At 46.4% G+C, this 22,029-nt stretch overlaps 1 long non-coding RNA gene across 2 annotated transcripts in view; it reads left to right on the top strand.

The window, feature by feature from the left end:
- The window catches only part of LOC137323535 (uncharacterized), a 67,797-nt gene that overhangs the window by 12,595 nt on the left and 33,173 nt on the right, over positions 1-22,029 (top strand). For both annotated transcript variants that reach the window (XR_010963382.1, XR_010963381.1), the window contains exon 2: positions 12,126-12,235. This is a non-coding gene — a long non-coding RNA (uncharacterized lncRNA). The remainder of the gene's footprint in view (positions 1-12,125; positions 12,236-22,029) is intronic.

Raw genomic sequence — 22,029 nt, 5'->3', positions numbered from 1 at the left:
CGCCTGATGCTGCTCCTGGCATGCTCTTCTACACTCCTCATTGAACCAGGGTTGATCTCCTGGCTTGTTGGTAATGGTAGAGTGAGGAATATGCCGTGCCATGAGGTTACAGATTAAAACCCTCCTAAAACGCACCTCCGACCAAGTTTTGGGTCACCCTTTCTGAAGTTGATTTTTTTTTATTTATGCCTCGGTGAAGTGCTATGGGGTGTTGTTGTTGTTGTAAGTAAGTTGCTGCTGTTGACTAAGGGGAGGATGGATGACCTCCTCAACACCACAGTCAATGTCTCTTTTTACCAGCCACTCTGAGAATTACCCATTGGAGACTTTCCAGTCCATTTCCGTCACCCTGGGATCCACTCAGCGTCTCCGCAGAGACCAGGGATGTCCGACCTGCCGCCATTGGGCCACGTGTGGCTCTAAACCCAGCCCTGAAAGCCCAGGCACTTCAGTCTTATTGGGCTTATACTGAAAATGGTCATTTTAATGCCTCATTTGTGGCATTAAAATGCACACAGAGGATGGTAGATATCTGGAAATCTCCCAAAGGACTGTAGATGCTGGGTCATCTGAAGCTTTCAAGACTGAGATTGATAGACTTTTGTTTGGTAAGAGACATGGAGCAAAGGTGGGGAAATGGAGTTGAGGTGCGGATCAGGCATGATCTAATTGAATGGCGGAACAGGCACGAGGGGCTGAATGGCCTACTCTTATTTCTATGTTCATATTGGTGGATAAATCCTAAGTCAGAACAGGAAGCAATAACAACAATAACAATTTGCAAATAAATGGATTTGTGGCCCATGATGTTCTGTGGTAAGGGACCCACAAAGACAAAATCTGGGCACTCCGGCCATCGAAAACCAAGATCAAAAAACACTGGAGTGGAAGATTGAATCTGCAGGCCACCAATCTGTGGCACCACCTATTGGTGCTCCGGAGCACTGCACCCCTTCTTGGCCCATTCTTTTATTTTGAGTAGATGAAAGGGATGTCAGGTGGACTCCTGTTAGCACAGCTATGATGGCGCCGTTTACCATTTTCTTTTGATTTGCTACAGTTTTCTTCCCCCAAAGTTCACTATGGACTCGAGCACATAACCCAGGCTGTCACTTCAGTGAATTACTGAGTTAGCGCCGCACTGTCAGAGGTGCTGTGTTTGGAATAAGATATCAAACCGAGACCTGGTCTGCCTGTTCAGGTGCATGTAAAATATCCCCTGGCACTATTCGAAGAGCACAAAATCCTCCCAGAGCTCTGGTCAACATTCATCCCTCGTCCAGCACCACCAGAACAGCTTATCTGGTCATTCATTTATTTACTATTTGTGGGACCTTTCTGTGTGTAAACTGGCTGCTGTTTTGCTTGCACAACAACAAAAGCTACACTTCAAAAGTAATCCATTGGTTGTGCAGTACTTTAGGGTGTCCATGAGAGTGTGATTATGTATTATATAAACGCAATTTTTTTTCCTTCTCCGGAAGGCACCAACTCCTTGCTGGGGTACAGTTCCACGAGTGACAGCAGCCCTCTGGTACCTTGTACATTCTTCATGTGTGACCCAATGGGTGGTAAAACCATAGAGTCAGCTGTGGCTCAGTGGGTAGCACGCTCGCCTCTGAAGTCATAAGGTTATGGGTTCAAGACTCACTCCAGAGACTTGAGCACAAGATCTAGACTGACGCTCCAGTGCAGTAGTGAGGGAGTGCTGCACTGTCAGAGGTGCTGTCTTTCAGATGAGACGTTAAATCGAGGCCCTGTCTACCTTCTCAGGTGGACGTAGAAGATCCCATGGCACTATTTTCTCCCTGGTGTCCTGGATAATATTCATCCCTTATCCAACATCACTAAAACAGATTATCTGGTCATTTATTGCATTGCTGTTGGTGGGACAAATTGGCTGCCACGTTTCCTACATTACGACAGTGATTACACTTCAAAAGTACTTCATTAGCTGTAAAGTGCTTTGTGGCGACCTGAGGTCGTGAAAGGCACTATATAAATGCAAGTATTCAATCATGGAGAGCTTAACAACTGAACCTGATCGTCACCCAGCTGACACACATGCATTTCCAGCAGGGGTCACTGGATCGCAATCAGGAGCAGAAAGCCGACATGATTTTTCCCCTCCCTTGCCTAAAAGTATTACTACCACAATGCCAACTGAGATCGTTATAACTCAGTGTAGACTGTGATCAACCAGGAATCAAACCCTGGAATCCTTTGATCTGCATGGTTCAGTCCTACAACAGTTTGTGGCTTCACCCTCAACAGTATAAAAATATAAGAAGAAATAGGAAGAGAAGGCTATAAGGGCCCTTGAACCTGCTCCGCCATTCAATAAGATCGTGGCTGATCTTCGACTCAACTCCACTTTCCCGCCCGATCCCCATATCCCTTGATTCCCCGAGAGTCCAAAAATCTATCTATCTCAGCCTTGAATATATTCAATGACTCCGCATCCACAGCCCTCTGGGGTAGAGAATTCCAAAGATTCACAACCCTCTGAGTGAAGAAATTCCTCCTCATCTCAGTCTTAAATAGCTCGTGATGTGGAGATGCCGGTGATGGACTGGGGTTGACAATTGTAAACAATTTTACAACACCAAGTTATAGTCCAGCAATTTTATTTTAAATTCACAAGCTTTCGGAGGCTACCTCCTTCCTCAGGTGAACGATGTGGAAACGATGAGGTCAGCTTAAATAGCTGACCTCTTATCCTGCGACTATGCCCCCTAGTTCTAGACACTCCAGCCAGGGGAAACAACCTCTCAGCATCTACCCTGTCAAGACCCCTCAGAATCTTATATGTTTCGATGAGATCACTTCTCATTCTCCTAAACTCGAGAGAATATAGGCCCATTCTACTCAATCTCTCCTCATAGGACAACCCTCTCATCCCAGGAATCAATCTAGTGAACCTTCATTGCACCACCTCTGAGGCATGTATATCCTTCCTTAGATAAGGAGGCCAAAACTGTACACAGTACTCCAGGTGAAGTCTCAACAAAACCCTGTGCAATTGCAGCAAGAATTCCTTACTCTTGTACTCAACCCCCTTGCAATAAAGGCCAACATTCCATTTGCTTTCCGAATTGCCTGCTGTACCTGCATACTAACTTTTTGTGTTTCTTGTATGAGGACACCCAAATCTCTCTGAACACCAACATTTAATAGTTTCTTACCATTTTAAAATATATTTTGTTTTTCTATTCTCCCTATCAAAGTAAATAACCTCACATTACACTCCATCTGCCACCTTCTTGCCCACTCACTTAACCTGTCTATATCCCTTTGCAGACTCTTTGTCCTCCTCACAGCTCACTTTCCCACCTAGCTTTGTATCGTCAGCAAACTTGGATACATTACACTCGGTCCCTTCAGCTAAGTCATTAATATAGGTTCTAAATAGCTGAGGCCCAAGCACCGATCCTTGCAGCACCCCACTAGTAACAGCCTGCCAACCTGAAAATGATCCGTTTATCCCTACTCTCTATTTTCTGTCTGTTAACCAATCCTCTATCCATGTTAATATATTACCCCCAACCCCATGAGCCCTTATCTTGCGCAACAGCCTCTTATCGAATACCTTTTGAAAATCCAAATATACTACATCCACTGGTTCCCCTTTGTCTACCCTGCGAGTTACACCCTCAAAAAAACTCTAAAATGTCAAACCTTCAGCCTCCTCACGATATCCCCACCGTCACAGAAGCCAGTGTTCCGCCAATTCGATTCACTCCACGTGATATCAAGAAAGGGCTGAGTGCACTGGATACAGCAAAGGCTATGGGCCCCGACAACATCCCAGCTGTAGTGCTGAAGACTTGTGCTCCAGAACTAGCCGTGCCTTTAGCCAAGCTGTTCCAACACAGATATAGCACTGGCATTTACCAGACAAAGTTGAAAATTGCCCAGGTATGTCCGATCCACAAAAAGCAGGACAAATCCATTCCAGCCAATTACCGCCCCATCAGTCTACTCTGAATCATCAGCAAAGTGATGGAAGGTGTCGTCGACATAGCTATCGAGCGGCACTTACTAACAATAACCTGCTCATCGATGCTCAGTTTGGGTTCCGCCAGGATCACTCGGCTCCAAACCTCATTACAGCCTTGGTCCAAACATGGATTAAAAGAGCGGAATTCCAGAGGTGAGGTGAGAGTGATTGCCCTTGACATCAAGGCAACATTTGACCGAATGTGGCATCAAGGAGCCCGAGTAAAATTGAAGTCAATGGGAATCAGGGGGAAAACTCTCCAGTGGCTGGAGTCATACCTAGCACAAAGGATGACGGTAGTGGTTGTCGGAGGCCAATCATCTCAGCCCCAGGACATTGCTGCAGGAGTTCCTCAGGGCAGTCTCCTAGCCCCAACCATCTTCTGCTGCATCATCAATGACCTTCCCTCCATCATAAGGTCAGAAGTGGGATATTCGCTGATGATTGCACAGTGTTCAGGTTAATTCGCAATGCCTCAGATAATGAAGTACTCTGTGCCCGCATGCAGCAAGACCTGGACATCATCGAGGCTTGGGCTGATAAGTGCCAAGTAACATTCACGCCAGACAAGTGCCAGGCAATGACCATCTCCAACAAGAGAAAGTCTAACCATCTGCCCTTGACATTCAACGGCATTACAATCGCCGAATCCCCCACCATCAACATCCTGGGGGTCACCATTGACCAGAAACTTAACTGGACCAGCCACATAAATACTGTGGCTACAAGAGCAAGTCAGAGGCTGGGTATTGTGCAGTGAGTGACTCACCTCCTGACTCCCCAAAGCCTTTCCACCATCTACAAGGCACAAGTCAGGAGTGTGATGGAATACTTTCCACTTGCCTGGATGAGTGCAGCTCCAACAATACAAAAAGCTCGACACCATCCAGGACAAAGCGGCCCGCTTGATTGGCACCCCATGCACCACCCTAAACATTCACTCCCTTCACCATGGCTGCAGTGTGTACCATCCACAGGATGCACTGCAGCAACTCGCCAAGGCTTCTTCGACAGCACCTCCCAAACCTGCGACCTCTACCACCTAGAAGGACAAGGGCAGCAGGCACATGGGAACACCACCACCTGCACGTTCCCCTCCAAGTCACACACCATCCCGACTTGGAAATATATCGCCGTTCCATCATCATCGCTGGGTCAAAATCCTGGAACTCCCTTCCTAACAGCACTGTGGGAGAACCTTCACCACACGACTGCAGTGGTTCAAGAAGGCGGCTTACCACCACCTTCTCAAGGGCAATAAGGGATGGGCAATAAATGCTGGCCTTGCCAGCGACGCCCACATCCCATGAACAAATAAAAAAAAACACCATTTCCCTTTCATAAAATCATGTTGACTCTGCCTAATCATTTTATGATTTAAGTGCCCTTACCACTCCCTTAATAATGGTTCCAGCATTTTCCTGATGGCTGATGTCAGGTTAACTGGCCTTTGGTTCCCTATTTTCATTCCCTTCTTGAATAGCGGGATTACATTTGCTACCTTCCAATCCACTGGGACCATTCTAGAATCTAGGGAATTCTGGAAGATCACAACCAATGCATCCAGTATCTCTGCAGCCACCTCTTTTAGAACCCTAGGATGTGGGCCATCAGGTCCAGGGGATTTATCGGCTTTTAGTCCCATTAGTTTCTCCAGTACTCTTTCTCTACAATCTAATTACTTTAAGTTCCTCACTGTCATTAGCCCCTTGGTTCCCCACTATTTCTGGTATTTTTTTGTGTCTTCTACTGTGAAGACAGATACAAAATATTTGTTTACCGTCTCTGCCATTTCCTTATTCCCCGTTATAATTTAGAACTGTAGAATGGTTACAGCACAGAAAGTGACCATTCGGCCCATTGAACCTGCGCCGGCCCTCTGCAAAAGCAATCCAGCTGGTCCCATTCCCCTGCTTTTTCCCCATAGCCCTGCAAATTTTTTCTCGTTCAGTACCTATCTAATTCCTTTTTGAAAGCCACAATTGACCCTGCTTCCACCACCCTTTCAGGGAGTGCATTTCAGATCCTAACCATTCGCTGCATAAAAAAGTTTTTCCTCATGTCGCCTTTGGTTCTTTTGCCAATCACTTAAACCCTGTGTCCTCCAGTTCGAGACCCTTCCGCCAATGGGAACAGTTTTTCTTTATTTACTTTGTCTAGACCCTTCATAATTTTGAACACCTCTATCAAGGAGAACAATCCCAGCTTTTCCAGTCTATCCATGTAACTGAGGTCCCTCATCCATGGAACCATTCTAATAAATCTTCTGTCTCAGCCTCTAAGGGACCAAAGTTTACTTTTGCTACTCTCTTCCTTTTTACATACATGTAGAAGCTCTTACAATCCCTTTTTATATTTCTTGCTATTTTACTTTCATATTCTATTTTCTCTCTTTTTATCAATTTTTTGATCATCCTTAGCTGGTTTCTAAAACTCTCCTAATCCTCAGGCTTACTTCTCTTCTTCACAACATTATAGGCCTCTTCTTTTAATCTAATACTATTCTTAACTTCTTTAGTTAGCTACGGATGAATCACTTTTCCAGTGGAGTTTTTATTTCTCAATGGAATGTATATTCATTGAGAATATTGAAATATTTATTTAAATGTTTGCCATTGCTTATGTACCGTGACACCCTTCAATCTAATTTCCCAATCTACCTTAGCCAATTTGCCCCTCATACCTATGTAATTGGCTTTATTTAAGTTTAAGACTCTAGTTTCTGACTTAAGTACATCCCTCCCAAACTCAGTGTGAAATTCTATCGTATTATGATCACTCTTCCCCAGGGGATCCTTTACTATGAGATTACTAATTAACCGTCTCATTATACAATACTAGATCTAAAATAGTCTGTTCTCTGGTCGGTTCAATGATGTATTGTTCTGGGAAACTGTTTCAAATACATTCCATGAACTCATCCTCCAGTCTACCTTTGCCAATTTGATTTGTCCACTCTATAGGAAGGTTAAATTCCCCCACAATTATTGTATTAGCTTTGTTGCAAGCTCCTATTATTTCATGATTAATACTCTGTCCAACGGTATAGCTACTATTAGGAGGCCTATAAACTACTCCCACCAGTGTTTTCTGCCCCTTGTTATTTCTTATTTCTGCCCATACTGATTCTGCATCCTGATCTTCCGAGCCAAGATCCTTTCTCACCACTGCCCTTATGTCGTCCTTTATTATTAGGGCCACACCCCCTCCTTTTCCATTCTGCCTGTCTTTTCAAAATGTCAAGTTCCCTGGAATATTTAATTCCCAACCTTGGTCACCTTGCAACCATGTCTCTGCAATGGCTATTAGATCAAACCCATTTATCTCTATTTGTGCAACTAATTCATCGATCTTGTTACGAATGCTCCATGCATTCAGATAAAGAGCTTTTAATTTTAACTTTTTACCATTTTCCCTTGCTTTGACCTTATTTGCTGATGCACTATTAATGTTAAACTCTCTGTCCCTTCCTGCCACACTCTGCTTATTTTTTTTTTTATTCGTTCACGGGATGCGGGCGTCGCTGGCGAGGCCAGCATTTATTGCCCATCCCTAATTGCCCTCGAGAAGGTGATGGTGAGCCGCCTTCTTGAACCGCTGGTGACGGTTTTCCCACAGTGCTGTTAGGAAGGGAGTTCCAGGATTTTGACTCAGCGACAATGAAGGAACGGCGATATATTTCCAAGTCGGGATGGTGTGTGACTTGGAGGGGAACGTGCAGGTGGTGTTGTTCCCATGTGCCTGCTGCTCTTATCCTTCTAGGTGGTAGAGGTCGCGGGTTTGGGAGGTGCTGTCGAAGAAGCCTTGGCGAGTTGCTGCAGTGCATCCTGTGGATGGTACACACTGCAGCCACAGTGCGCCGGTGGTGAAGGGAGTGAATGTTTAGTGTGGTGGATGGGGTGCGAATCAAGCGGGCTGCTTTATCTTGGATGGTGTCGAGCTTCTTGAGTGTTGTTGGAGCTGCACTCATCCAAGCAAGTGGAGAGTATTCCATCGTAGATGGTGGAAAGGCGTTGGGGAGTCAGGAGGTGAGTCACTCGCCGCACAATACCCAGCCTCTGACCTGCTCTCATAGCCACAGTATTTATATGGCTGGTCCAGTTCAGTTTCTGGTCAATGGTGACCCCCAGGATGTTGATGGTGGGGGATTCGGCGATGGTAATGCCGTTGAATGTCAAGGGGAGGTGGTTAGACTCTCTCTTGTTGGAGATGGTCATTGCCTGGCACTTATCTGGCGCGAATGTTACTTGCCACTTATGATCCCAAGCCTGGATGTTGTCCAGGTCTTGCTGCATGCGGGCTCGGACTACTTCATTATTTGAGGGGTTGCGAATGGAACTGAACACTGTGCAATCATCAGCGAACATCCCCATTTCTGACCTTATGATGGAGGAAAGGTCATTGATGATGCAGCTGAAGATGGTTGGGCCTAGGACACTGCCCTGAGGTACTCCTGCAGCAATGTCCTGGGCCTGAGATGATTGGCCTCCAACAACCACTACCATCTTCCTTTGTGCTAGGTATGACTCCAGCCACTGGAGAGTTTTCCCCCTGATTCCCATTGACTTCAATTTTACTAGGGCTCCTTGGTGCCACACTCGGTCAAATGCTGCCTTGATGTCAAGGGCAGTCACCCTCACCTCACCTCTGGAATTCAGCTCTTTTGTCCATGTTTGGACCAAGGCTGTAATGAGGTCTGGAGCCGAGTGGTCCTGGCGGAACCCAAACTGAGCATCGGTGAGCAGGTTATTGGTGAGTAAGTGCCGCTTGATAGCACTGTCGACGACACCTTCCATCTCTTTGCTGATGATTGAGAGTGGACTGATGGGCCGGATTGGATTTGTCCTGCTTTTTGTGGACAGGACATACCTGGGCAATTTTCCACATTGTCGGGTAGATGCCAGTGTTGTAGCTGTACTGGAACAGCTTGGCTAGAGACGCAGCTAGTTCTGGAGCACAAGACTTCAGCACTACAGCTGGGATGTTGTCGGGGCCCATAGCCTTTTCTGTATCCAGTGCACTCAGCCGTTTCTTGATATCACGTGGAGTGAATCGAATTGGCCGAAGACTGGCTTCCGTGATGGTGGGGATATCGGGAGGAGGCTGAGATGGATCATCCACTCGGCACTTCTGGCTGAAGATGGTTGCAAACGTTTCAGCCTTGTCTTTTGCACTCACGTGCTGGACTCCGCCATCATTGAGGATGGGGATGTTTGCAGAGCCTCCTCCTCCAGTTAGTTGTTTAATTGTCCACCACCATTCACGACTGGATGTGGCAGGACTGCAGAGCTTTGATCTGATCCGTTAGTTGTGGAATCGCTTAGCTCTGTCTATAGCATGTTGCTTCCGCTGTTTAGCATGCTATAGCTTCACCAGGTTGGCACCTCATTTTTAGGTACGCCTGGTGCTGCTCCTGGCATGCTCTTCTGCACTCCTCATTGAACCAGGGTTGATCTCCTGGCTTGTTGGTAATGATAGAGTGAGGAATATGCTGGGCCATGAGGTTAGAGATTGTGCTGGAATAAAATTCTACTGCTGCTGATGGCCCACAATGCCTCATGGATGCCCAGTTTTGAGCTGCTAGATCTGTTCTGAATCTATCCCATTTAGCACGGTGGTAGTGCCACACAACACGCTGGATGATGTACTCAGTGTGAAGACGGGTCTTTGTCTCCACGAGGACTGTGCGGTGGTCACTCCTACCAATACTGTCATGGACAGATGCATTTGCGACAGGTAGATTGGTGAGGACGAGGTCAAGTAAGTTTTTCCTGTGGTTCGCTCACCACCTGCCGCAGGCCCAGTCTGGCAGCTATGTCCTTCAGGACTCGGCCAGCTCGGTCAGTGGTGGTGCTACCGAGCCACTCTTGGTGATAGACATTGAAGTCCCCCACCCAGAGTACGTTTTGTGCCTTTGCTACCCTCAGTGCTTCCTCCAAGTGGTGCTCAACATGGAGGAGGACTGATTCATCAGCTGAGGGAGGACGGTAGGTGGTAATCAGCAGGAGGTTTCCTTGCCCATGTTTGACCTGATGCCATGAGATTTCATGGGATCCAGAGTCAATGTTGAGGACTCCCAGGGCCACTCCCTCCTGACTGTATATCACTGTACCGCCACCTCTGGTGGGTCTGTCCTGCCGGTGGGACAGGACATACCCAGGGATGGTGATGGAAGAGTCTGGGACGTTGGCTGAAAGGTATGATTCTGTGAGTATGGCTATGTCAGGCTGTTGCTTGACTAGTCTGTGGGACAGCTCTCCCAATTTTGGCACAAGTCCCCAGGTGTTAGTAAGGAGGACCTTGCAGGGTCGACTGGGCTTGGTTCGCCTAGTGGTTCGATGCCGGGTGGTCCGTCAGGTTTTATTCTTATGACTTTTCGTCGCGAGATTTTCCAACTGAGTGGCTTGCTCGGCCATTTCAGAGGGCAATTAAGAATCAACCACAGTGCTGTGGATCTGGAGTCACATATAGGCCAGACTGGGTAAGGACGGCAGGTTTCCTTCCCTAAGGGACATTAGTGGACCAGATGGGTTTTTATGACAATCTGGTAGTTTCATGGCCATCATTGCTGATACTAGGATTTTAATTCCAGATTTTTATTTAATTAATTGAATTTAATTAATTAATTGAATTTAAATTCGCCAGCTGCCATGGCGGGATTTGAACTCATGACTCTGGATTTTAGTCTAGGCCTCTGGATTACTCATCCAGTAACATAATCACTATGCTACGGTACGGTAGCATAGTGGCGAAACTGCTCTGTTGCCTTGACTTTTCTCATTGGATTTCTGAATTTCCCCTCACCTGACCCCTCTTCTTCCCCTCCCCCCCACTTTTTAGTTTAAGTCCCTATCTCCAGCCCGAGTTATTCAATTCGCCAGGAGAGTGAAACAGTGGAACGGAACAGCCCTGCCCTCTCTTTCCACAGTACTGGTGCCAGTGCCCCATGAATCGCAACCCCTGTCTCTCACACCACGCATTTAACTCTCTGATCTGCTTGCCCCATGCCAATTTGCACGTGGCTCAGGTAATAATCCAGAGATTATTACCTTTCAGGTTCTGCTTATTAGTTTAGACTCTAGCTCCTCAAACTGTATCAGCAGAACCTCATTCTTAGTTCTCCCTTTGTAATTTGATCCTACATGGACCACGTATCTAGAAGGCCCTATTTTATTTTTAAATCCTCCCTCCCGAAAATAAGTGGGAAACCAAAAGAGGAAAAAATTATTGGAGGCCAATGGAATTCCATAGGTCAGTACCTATTAGTGGTGATGAGATTCATCTCTAGTTTTCCCCTACTTTTATGCAAGTGGAATACCATCATCGTAATTGTTTCTTAATAGATTTATGTAATTCTAGATTTTATGTTGATTGATGAGTTAGGATATTTTTTTCCATACATGAGGGAATTGTATTGTATTAATGCTCAAACTGTAAACTGCTATTATTCAAGTGAAAAAAAGTTGGACCGCAGCCCAATCTAACTCCCTGGGTTTTCTTTTACCTGGTTTGAGCCCTGGTGCTTTCATTCCCTGGAATTCAAAACATTTGATCAAAATTAACATGTGGTATGGAACCCACCAAATGATTTGGAGGGGTTAATTTGGAAAAGTTCTAAAATGCAAATGAGAATTTGAGTGTTCAGACATGCTTTTGTTCGCTGTGGGAATTTTGTAACCTTGGCTCAATCGATGTGAATAATTAATGCCTCATTATGACATTCACAGCAATCAGGTGCATTATTTCTCTATAAAGACGATGCTTCACTTTAGACAGAGATGTCAGCAAGTTGTGTGTGTGTGTGCGTGTGTTGTAACAACAGAAAAAAAGTCACAAATGAGCAAAGAAAATTTGGTATTTAAATAGTATTTAACAATTCCAGCCTTGCATTCAAATTGTGTTTTGAATGCCCCTGAAGTCTCCACCTCTACCTGGAAGATTATTCTAGACCTTTGAGAAGAACTTCCTTCTGATTTCTGTTCTAAAACTATTTCTCACTGGTTTATACTTATGACCTCTTACTCTACTGCCTTATGTTAAAATTCAGGATCTACCTTATGCAAACTATTTAATACTTGACATAACTGGTTTGATGCTGTCACACATACTCACTTTCCACCTACAGGTCAACAGACCAGGACTGTGAGCCCTGGATGTTTTCTCCCCTCCATAGCCTTCGTAGTATTGAGGCCAGTTGAGATCAACTAACTCCGCAGAGATCAGAGATTAAATCAGGTCAGTTTTGCCGTGGCTGATACCTTTATCAACTGAATCCTTGGTAGCCTTTTATTTTAGTTTCCATTCATTTTTGTTTTCCTTTTCTGGTGGTGTGGGGGATATTTGTAACTGATTAAGGTCAGTGAAGGGGCCAATATTACAGAGCTGTTTGTGTGATGTCTCATGGTCTTGTGATGTGACCTCACTGCCCTTCTGATGTTGTAAACAGTGGGAGGAACAGTTCATGTCAACATCGTAGAAATATAATCCCAGCCATCCAAAAGACTCAGGAGGTAAATTCTCCATCTCTGAGCTAAATAGGTCAGGACGGTCGCAGATTCAGTGCCCAGTCTGAGCTGAGGATGGTTGGAGCATTACAATTAGCCACAATGTCTCTGGATTACAGAAAAGAAAAATCAGCCAGGATTCCAATCTTGACACTATACAGCAACCCCTTGTTAGAAGTAGCCATGTATTGGCCATGGGTCAGGACCAGGAATCAGCTCGACTGTGATCTCCTTTACAGCTGATAACCTGCTGGCTCCTACAGTCAGGGCTCACGTGTGAATAACAACCACTTGGGTGAGATACTGGAGGGTGAGCAAATGGAACAATACTCTAATCAGGGAGTCAACACCTTCAAGAGAGGAGAAAATTGAAAATAATGTTTTTTAATGGTTCGTTACAGGATAGTGGTTGGAGATGTTTGAAGGGAAGGGAAATGGTGCCTGTGACTGAGGTGGGTGGAGGAGGCAATAGCTGAGACAACCATATAGTTAGTCTCAATCACTGAGGAAAAGAAGATAAAATAGGTGTAATTATGCATGGCAGAGACTGGACGAAAGCAGAGGGCTGACGAGGCAACTGCCAAGGATAGAGGAGATCAGACTGTACCTTTAGTGACTAAATGTATATTGTTCCCTTACCCACAGCAAAATATATTAGAAATTATAAAATGATTTTAACTTATTAGCGATAAAATCAAATCTTACATAATTGTGCGTCTAATATTCACTCACATAGGGTCTATTTATTTGGAGAGAGAAGTTATTTCCTCACCAAATTTCTCAATTGTCCTCCATTCCTGAAGGTGCTGAACCCTTGCTCCATGGGTCCTGGTTTCCCTTTGGTATCTTATCAAAGTGACCATTATTCACACTCGTGTGTTAGCAAGCTATTCAACCACAGGGAGCGCCACGGTCAAGCCCAATCCTTCCGTCACCTGTACGTGTCCTGGATAGGGATTAACAACTGGACAATTTTCTCCTCCCAAGAATGAATGAGGCCAGTTGTAGAACCCTTAACTCTGTCTCAGGTGAGATGTGTTAATTCAGCACAGACTTGGGAATGAACCAGGGTCCTCCCTGGTCTGCATGGCTCAGTTACTCACTAAGTGACAGAAATAGTAGACAAGGGTAATGCAGTAGATGCAATATATTTGGATTTTCAAAAGGCTTTCGATAAGGTACCGCATAGTACACTCATGACTAAGGTCAGAGCACATGGAGTCAGGGGACAGGTAGCAGAATGGATAGCCAGCTGGCTACAAAACAGAAAAGAGAGTAGAGGTTAAGGGTAGCTACTCAGATTGGCAAAAGGAGGGGATCGGTGCTGGTAATTTACATTAATGATTTGGACTCGGGAGTCAGAAGTACAAGTTCAAAATTTGCAGTCAAAACCAAATTGGGGGTTATAGTTAATACAAAGGAAGAATGCGTCAAAATGCAAGACGACATTAATAAACTTGCAGAATAACCGTGTAACTGGCAAATGAATTTCAATATAGACAAGTGTGAGGTTGTTCATTTTGGTAGAAAGAATAAGGAGGCCACATACTGCTTGGAATAGAAGAGTCTAAATGGGATAAAGGAGCAAAGAGATCTCGGGGTAGAGAGACACAAATCACTAGCAACGTAGGTTAGAAAGGTCATAAAAAAAACAAACCAAGCACTGGGGTCCATTTCTAGAGGGACAGAATTTTAAAGCAGAGAAGTTTTTTTGAACTTGTATAGAACCTTAGTTAGACTACACTTGGAGTACTGTGCACAATTTTGTTCTCCATATTATAAAAAAGGTACAGAGACATTGGGGAAGGTGTAAAAAAGATTCATAAGGATGATACCGGAACTGAGAGGATATACTTTTCAGAAAAGGCTGAACAGGCTGAGAGAAAACATCGAGTTACATCAAAGCTACAGCACAAAAACAGGCCATTCAGCCCAACTGGTCTATGCCGGCGTTTATGTTCAACATGAGCCTCCTCCCTCCCTCTTCATCTAACCCTATCAGCATAACCTTCTATTCCTTTCTCCCTCATGTGCTTATCTAGCTTCCCCTTAAGTGCATCTATGTTCTTTGCCTCAACTACTCCTTGTAGTTCCACATTGTTACCACTCTATGGGTAAAGAAGTTAGACTCGATATAACTGGATAATCTTGCTCACCCCCTGGATAATCCTTAGAGAGTGGATAGAGAATTTTTTTTTATCTGTGCTACTTAATTACACTGCTAAGTATTCCCATTGGAGCTATTGTAAAGCTCTCCCATATTTTATTTCAATACAAAGACTTTTATCACCATGGTACAGTTATTAATAATACTTTATCAAACCAAATCAGCACTAAGCTGCCTGACTGTAATCTCTTACTGTGTATTTTTGTCCTACATATCACTACGGACAATATGTTCCCATTGATCAAACAAAAGAATGCCCTTTACTCAGTAACAATCTGATACCAGCAAAGGCAGATACAATAAAGAACTACTTTAATTTTTGGTACTTGTCCCCATTTTAAAATTATATTTTATTACAGTGCTCACCACTTATAGCAGGTGGGTTGGTAACGCGATTTACCTGCTATAAATGGTGGACTGTAAAACCAATCTCCACTGCTGTGAACCCTGTGGGCACTGCTGGTCACTAAAATACGGATTGGTGTTGGATGCAGTTTCGACTCAGTTCTTTCACTGACCTAGAGAAGCACCAACAGTATATTCGAATCTGTCAGCAAAGAGAAAATCGTGGGAGACACACACAGCAGACTCATCCTGGACTCCTCGTCAGGGATAAAGAAAACTGAACATTGGTAAATACTGTACAGGGATTTTTTTTTTTTATTCGTTCAAGGGATGTGGGCGTCGCTGGCGAGGTCGGCATTTATTGCCCATCCCTAATTGCCCTTGAGAAGGTGGTGGTGAGCCGCCTTCTTGAACCGCTGCAGTCCATGTGGTGACGGGTCTCCCACAGTGCTGTTAGGAAGGGAGTTCCAGGATTTTGACCCAGTGATGATGAACGGCGATATATTTCCAAGTCGGGATGGAGTGTGACTTGGAGGGGAACGTGCAGGTAGTGTTGTTCCCATGTGCCTGCCGCCCTTGTCCTTCTAGGTGGTAGAGGTCGCGGGTTTGGGAGGTGCTGTCAAAGAAGCCTTGGCGAGTTGCTGCAGTGCATCCTGTGGATGGTACACACTGCAGCCACGGTGCGCCAGTGGTGAAGCAAGTGAATGTTTAGGGTGGTGGATGGGGTGTCAATCAAGCGGGCTGCTTTGTCCTGGATGGTGTCGAGCCTCTTGCGTGTTGTTGGAGCTGCACTCATCCAAGCAAGTGGAGAGTATTCCATCACACTCCTGACTTGTGCCTTGTAGATGGTGGAAAGGCTTTGAGGAGTCAGGAGGTGAGTCACTCGCCGCAGAATACCCAGCCTCTGACCTGCTCTTGTAGCCACAGTATTTATATGGCTGGTCCAGTTAAGTTTCTGGTTAATAGTGACCTCCAGGATGTTGATGATGGGGGATTCGGCGATGGTAATACCGTTGAATGTCAAGCATTGCCTGCAACTTGTCTGGTACGAATGTTACTTGCCACTTATCAGCCCAAGCCTTGATGTTGTCCAGGTCTTGCTGCATGCAGGCTCGGACTGCTTCACTATTTGAGGGGTTGTGAATGGAACTGAACACTGTGCAATCATCAGCGAACATCCCCATTTCTGACCTTATGATGGAGGGAAGGTCATTGATGAAGCAGCTGAAGATGGTTGGGTCCAGGACACTGCCCTGAGGAACTCCTGCAGCAATGCCCTGGGGCTGAGATGATTGGCCTCCAACAACCACTACCATCTTCCTTTGTGCTAGGTATGACTCCAGCCACTGGAGAGCTTTCCCCCTGATTCCCATTGACTTCAATTTTACTAGGGCTCCTTGGTGCCACACGCGGTCAAATGCTGCCTTGATGTCAAGGGCAGTCACTCTCACCTCACCTCTGGAATTCAGCTCTTTTGTCCATGTTTGGACCAAGGCCGTAATGAGGTCTGGAGCCGAGTGGTCCTGTCGGAACCCAAACTGAGCATCGATGAGCAGGTTATTGATGAGTAAGTGCCGCTTGATAGCACTGTCGACGACATCTTCCATCACTTTGCTGATGATTGAGAGTAGACTGATGGGGCGGTAATTGGCCGGATTGGATGAATTGGATTTGTCCTGCTTTTTGTGGACAGGACATACCTGGGCAATTTCCCACATTGTCAGGTAGATGTAAGTGTTGTAGCTGCACTGGAACAGCTTGGCTAGATGCACAGCTCGTTCTGGAGCACAAGTCTTCAGCACTACAGCCAGGATGTTGTCGGGGCCCATAGCCTTTGCTGTATCCAGTGCACTCAGCCGTTTCTTGATACCACGTGGAGTGAATCGTATTGGCTGAAGACCGGCTTCTGTGATGGTGGGGATATCGGGAGGAGGCCGAGATGGATCATCCACTCGGCACTTTTGGCTGAAGATGGTTCCAAATGCTTCAGCCTTGTTTTTTGCACTCACGTGCTGGACTCCGCCATCATTGAGGATGGGGATGTCTGCAGAGCCTCCTCCTCCCGTTAGTTGTTTAATTGCCCACCACCATTCACGACTGGATGTGGCAGGACAGCAGAGCTTTGATCTGATCCGTTAGTTGTGGAACCGCTTAGCTCTGTCTATAGCATGTTGCTTCTGCTGTTTAGCATGCATGTAATCCTGATTTGTAGCTTCACCAGGTTGGCACCTTATTTTTAGGTACGCCTGGTGCTGCTCCTGGCATGCTCTTCTACACTCCTCATTGAACCAGGGTTGATCCCCTGGCTTGTTGGTAATGGTAGAGTGAGGATTATGCCGGGCCATGAGGTTACAGATTGTGCTGGAATACAATTCTGCTGCTGCTGATGGCCCACAGCGCCTCATGGATGCTCAGTTTTGAGCTGCTAAATCTGTTCTGAATCTATCCCATTTAGCATGGTGGTAGTGCCACACGACACGTTGGATGGTGTCCTCAATGCGAAGATGGAAATATGTCTCCACGAGGACTGTGCGGTGGTCACTCCTACCAATACTGTCATGGACAGATGCATTTGTGACAGGTCGATTGGTGAGGACAAGGTCCCGTCTGGCAGCTATGTCCTTCAGGACTCGGCCAGCTCGGTCAGTAGTGGTGCTACCGAGCCACTCTTGGTGATGGACATTGAAGTCCCCCACCCATGTAAAGGATATTACTTTAAACAGGGGCTAACGAGGTGCGAACATCCCAAAACATCTGGCGCACTTAGTAAGTTGTAAGCAGAGCCTTTGTAATTGACTCTTATGGTGCTGGCAAATGGTTAGCACCATTTGCCCGATACAGGTGGCTGCCCATGATAAGTGTGGACAGTATTAGTGGTAGGGACTGTACCTGAATTACAGACAAGAACCGACAATCTGTGGGATGCAACACCAGACCACCCAAAGGGGCTCCTATTTATATTAATTTATCTAGATTTTTAAAAATGTCTTTTCCTGTGTATCCTATCTCTGAGAACAGTTCCTTCATCTCAAATCTTTTCTATCGTCTATAACCTTTTGCTTTGTTAATGTTTAAAGAGGCATTAGTAGCACTTCAACTTCAACCAGAACCATCCAGCTGCACATTCATAAACCAAATAAATTTGAATCCAAGTTCATATTCCAGCCTTATCCCTCCATATACTTGGAAATAGCTAATCCAGCTGGGAAAATCAAAGGTATATCCTTTTCTTTAACAAACTACTAAAGCATGTGACAAAGAACCCCATGCCATCCAGTAATCCGTGCCCATATTTAAGGCAATATCATAGAATCATACAGTACAGGAGGCAGCCTTTCGTGCTTGTGCCTGCTCTTTGAAAGAGCTATCCAAATCAGTCCCACTCCCCTGCTCTTTCCCCATAGCCCTGCAAATTTTTCTTTTTCAAGTATTTATCCAATTCCCTTTTGAAAGTTGTAAACAATTTTACAACACCAAGTTATAGTCCAACGATTTTATTTTTAATCCCACAAGCTTTCGTGGGCTTTCCCCTTCCTCAGGCGGTGTGGAAAAGACAATTTCGAATCCTTTGCATTTTAAGATCACAGAACAAAGCCTGGTGATTACTGCCCGTTGCCAAGGCAATCACAGTGAGCAGACAGAAAGGTGTCACCTAAAAGGCCACTGAATATACAACCCCCCAAAAAAAGAGAGAGATAAGGAAGACAGTCAATGACCCGTTATATTAAAAACAGATAACATTTGTTCGCTGGTGAGGTTACGTGTAGTGTGACATGAACCCAAGATCCCGGTTGAGGCCGTCCTCATGGGTGCGGAACTTGGCTATTAATTTCTGCTCGACGATTTTGCGTTGTCGTGTGTCTCGAAGGCCGCCTTGGAGTACGCTTACCCGAAGGTCGGTGGCTGAATGTCCATGACTGCTGAAGTGCTCCCCGACAGGGAGAGAAGCCTCCTGTTTGGCGATTGTTGCGCGGTGTCCGTTCATCCGTTGTCGCAGCGTCTGCATGGTCTCGCCAATGTACCATGCTCTGGGGCATTCTTTCCTGCAACGTATGAGGTAGACAACGTTGGCCGAGTCACAGGAGTATGAACCGTGCACCTGGTGGGTGGTGTCCTCTCGTGTGATGGTGGTATCCGTGTTGATGATCTGGCATGTCTTGCAGAGGTTACCGTGGCAGGGTTGTGTGGTGTCGTGGAAGCTGTTCTCCTGAAGGCTGGGTAATTTGCTGCGAACGATGGTTTGTTTGAGGTTGGGTGGCTGTTTAAAGGCGAGTCGTGGAGGTGTGGGGATGGCCATAGCGAGGTGTTCGTCATCATTGATGACATGTTGAAGGCTGTGGAGAACATGGCGTAGTTTCTCCGCTCCGGGGAAGTACTGGACGACGAAGGGTACTCTGTTGGTTGCGTCCCGTGTTAGTCTTCTGAGGAGGTCTACGCGATTTTTCGCTGTGGCCCGTCGGAACTGTCGATCGATGAGTCGAGTATCATATCCCGTTCTTACGAGGGAGTCTTTCAGCGTCTGTAGGTGTCCATCGCGTTCCTCCTCGTCTGAGCAGACCCTGTGTATTCGCAGGGCCTGTCCATAGGGGATGGCCTCTTTGACGTGGTTAGGGTGGAAGCTGGAAAAGTGGAGCATTGTGAGATTGTCCGTGGGCTTGCGGTAGAGTGAGGTGCTGAGGTGCCCGTCTTTGATGGAGATTCGTGTGTCCAAGAAACTGATTCTGAGGAGTAGTCCATGGTGAGCTTGATGGTGGGATGAAACTTGTTGATGTTATCGTGTAGTCTCTTTAGTGATTCCTCACCGTGGGTCCATAGAAAGAAAATGTCGTCGATGTATCTGGTGTATAGTGTTGGTTGGAGGTCCTGTGCAGTGAAGAAGTCCTGCTCGAACTTGTGCATGAAAATGTTGGCGTATTGGGGTGCGAATTTGGTCCCCATGGCTGTTCCGTGTGTTTGGGTAAAGAACTGGTTATTGAAGGTGAAGACATTATGATCCAGGATGAAGCGGATGAGTTGTAGGATGGCGTCTGGAGATTGGCTGTTGTTGGTGTTGAGTATTGATGCTGTCGCAGCGATGCAGTCATCGTGGGGGATACTGGTGTAGAGTGCCGAGACGTCCATCGTGGTGAGAAGTGTTCCTGGTTCAACAGGTCCGTGGGTACTGAGTTTTTGTAGGAAGTCTGTAGTGTCGCGACAGAAGCTGGGGGTTCCCTGCACGATGGGTTTCAGGATGCCCTCGATGTATCCAGAGAGGTTCTCACACAGAGTTCCATTGCCTGATACGATAGGACGTCCGGGTGTGTTGGCTTTGTGTATCTTTGGGAGGCAGTAGAAGTCTCCCACGCGGGGAGTACGTGGGATGAGAGTGCGTAGGATGTTTTGAAGGTCTGGATCGAAGGTCTTGATCAGTTTGTTGAGCTGATGGGTGTGTTCTTTGGTCGGGTCTGCGGGTAACCGTCTGTAGTGTTCCTGGTTGTCCAGTTGTCGGTATGCTTCTTTGCAATAGTCCGTTCTGTTCTGTATGACGATGGCTCCTCCTTTGTCCGCTGGTTTGATGACGATGTTGCGGTTGGTCTCGAGAGCTTTGATGGCGTTGCGTTGTGCTCGGGTGACATTCTGGACTGTCTTCCGAGTGCGGCTGATGAATCTGGCATAGACGCATTTCCTGACAGCTTGAGCATACATGTCAAGTTGAGGGCAGCGACCCTCTGGAGGACTCCAGTGAGACTCTTTCCTCTTCGGTTGCTGTATTCGCACCCCAATACGCCAACATTTTCATGCACAAGTTCGAGCAGGACTTCTTCACTGCACAGGACCTCCAACCAACACTATACACCAGATACATCGACGACATTTTCTTTCTATGGACCCACGGTGAGGAATCACTAAAGAGACTACACGATAACATCAACAAGTTTCATCCCACCATCAAGCTCCCCATGGACTACTCCTCAGAATCAGTTTCTTTCTTGGACACACGAATCTCCATCAAAGACGGGCACCTCAGCACCTCACTCTACCGCAAGCCCACGGACAATCTCACAATGCTCCACTTTTCCAGCTTCCACCCTAACCACGTCAAAGAGGCCATCCCCTATGGACAGGCCCTGCGAATACACAGGGTCTGCTCAGACGCGGAGGAACGCGATGGACACCTACAGACGCTGAAAGACTCCCTCGTAAGAACGGGATATGATGCTCGACTCATCGATCGACAGTTCCGACGGGCCACAGCGAAAAATCGCGTAGACCTCCTCAGAAGACTAACACGGGACGCAACCAACAGAGTACCCTTCGTCGTCCAGTACTTCCCCGGAGCGGAGAAACTACGCCATGTTCTCCGCAGCCTTCAACATGTCATCAATGATGATGAACACCTCGCTATGGCCATCCCCACACCTCCACTACTCGCCTTTAAACAGCCACCCAACCTCAAACAAACCATCGTTCGCAGCAAATTACCCAGCCTTCAGGAGAACAGAGTCCACGACACCACACAACCCTGCCACGGTAACCTCTGCAAGACATGCCAGATCATCGACACAGATACCACCATCACACGAGAGGACACCACCCACCAGGTGCACGGTTCATACTCCTGTGACTCGGCCAACGTTGTCTACCTCATACGTTGCAGGAAAGGATGCCCCAGAGCATGGTACATTGGCGAGACCATGCAGACGCTGCGACAACGGATGAACGGACACCGCGCAACAATCGCCAAACAGGAGGCTTCTCTCCCTGTCGGGGAACACTTCAGCAGTCATGGACATTCAGCCACCGACCTTCGGGTAAGCGTACTCCAAGGCGGCCTTCGAGACACACGACAACGCAAAATCGTCGAGCAGAAATTAATAGCCAAGTTCCGCACCCATGAGGACGGCCTCAACCGGGATCTTGGGTTCATGTCACACTACACGTAACCCCACCAGTGAACAAATGTTATCTGTTTTTAATATAACGGGTCATTGACTGTCTTCCTTATCTTTCTCTCTCTCTTTTTTTTGGGGGGT

Source organism: Heptranchias perlo, chromosome 7 (assembly GCF_035084215.1).
Source record: "Heptranchias perlo isolate sHepPer1 chromosome 7, sHepPer1.hap1, whole genome shotgun sequence".
Lineage (NCBI taxonomy): Eukaryota > Metazoa > Chordata > Chondrichthyes > Hexanchiformes > Hexanchidae > Heptranchias > Heptranchias perlo.
This window is presented reverse-complemented; position numbering and strand designations above follow the sequence as displayed.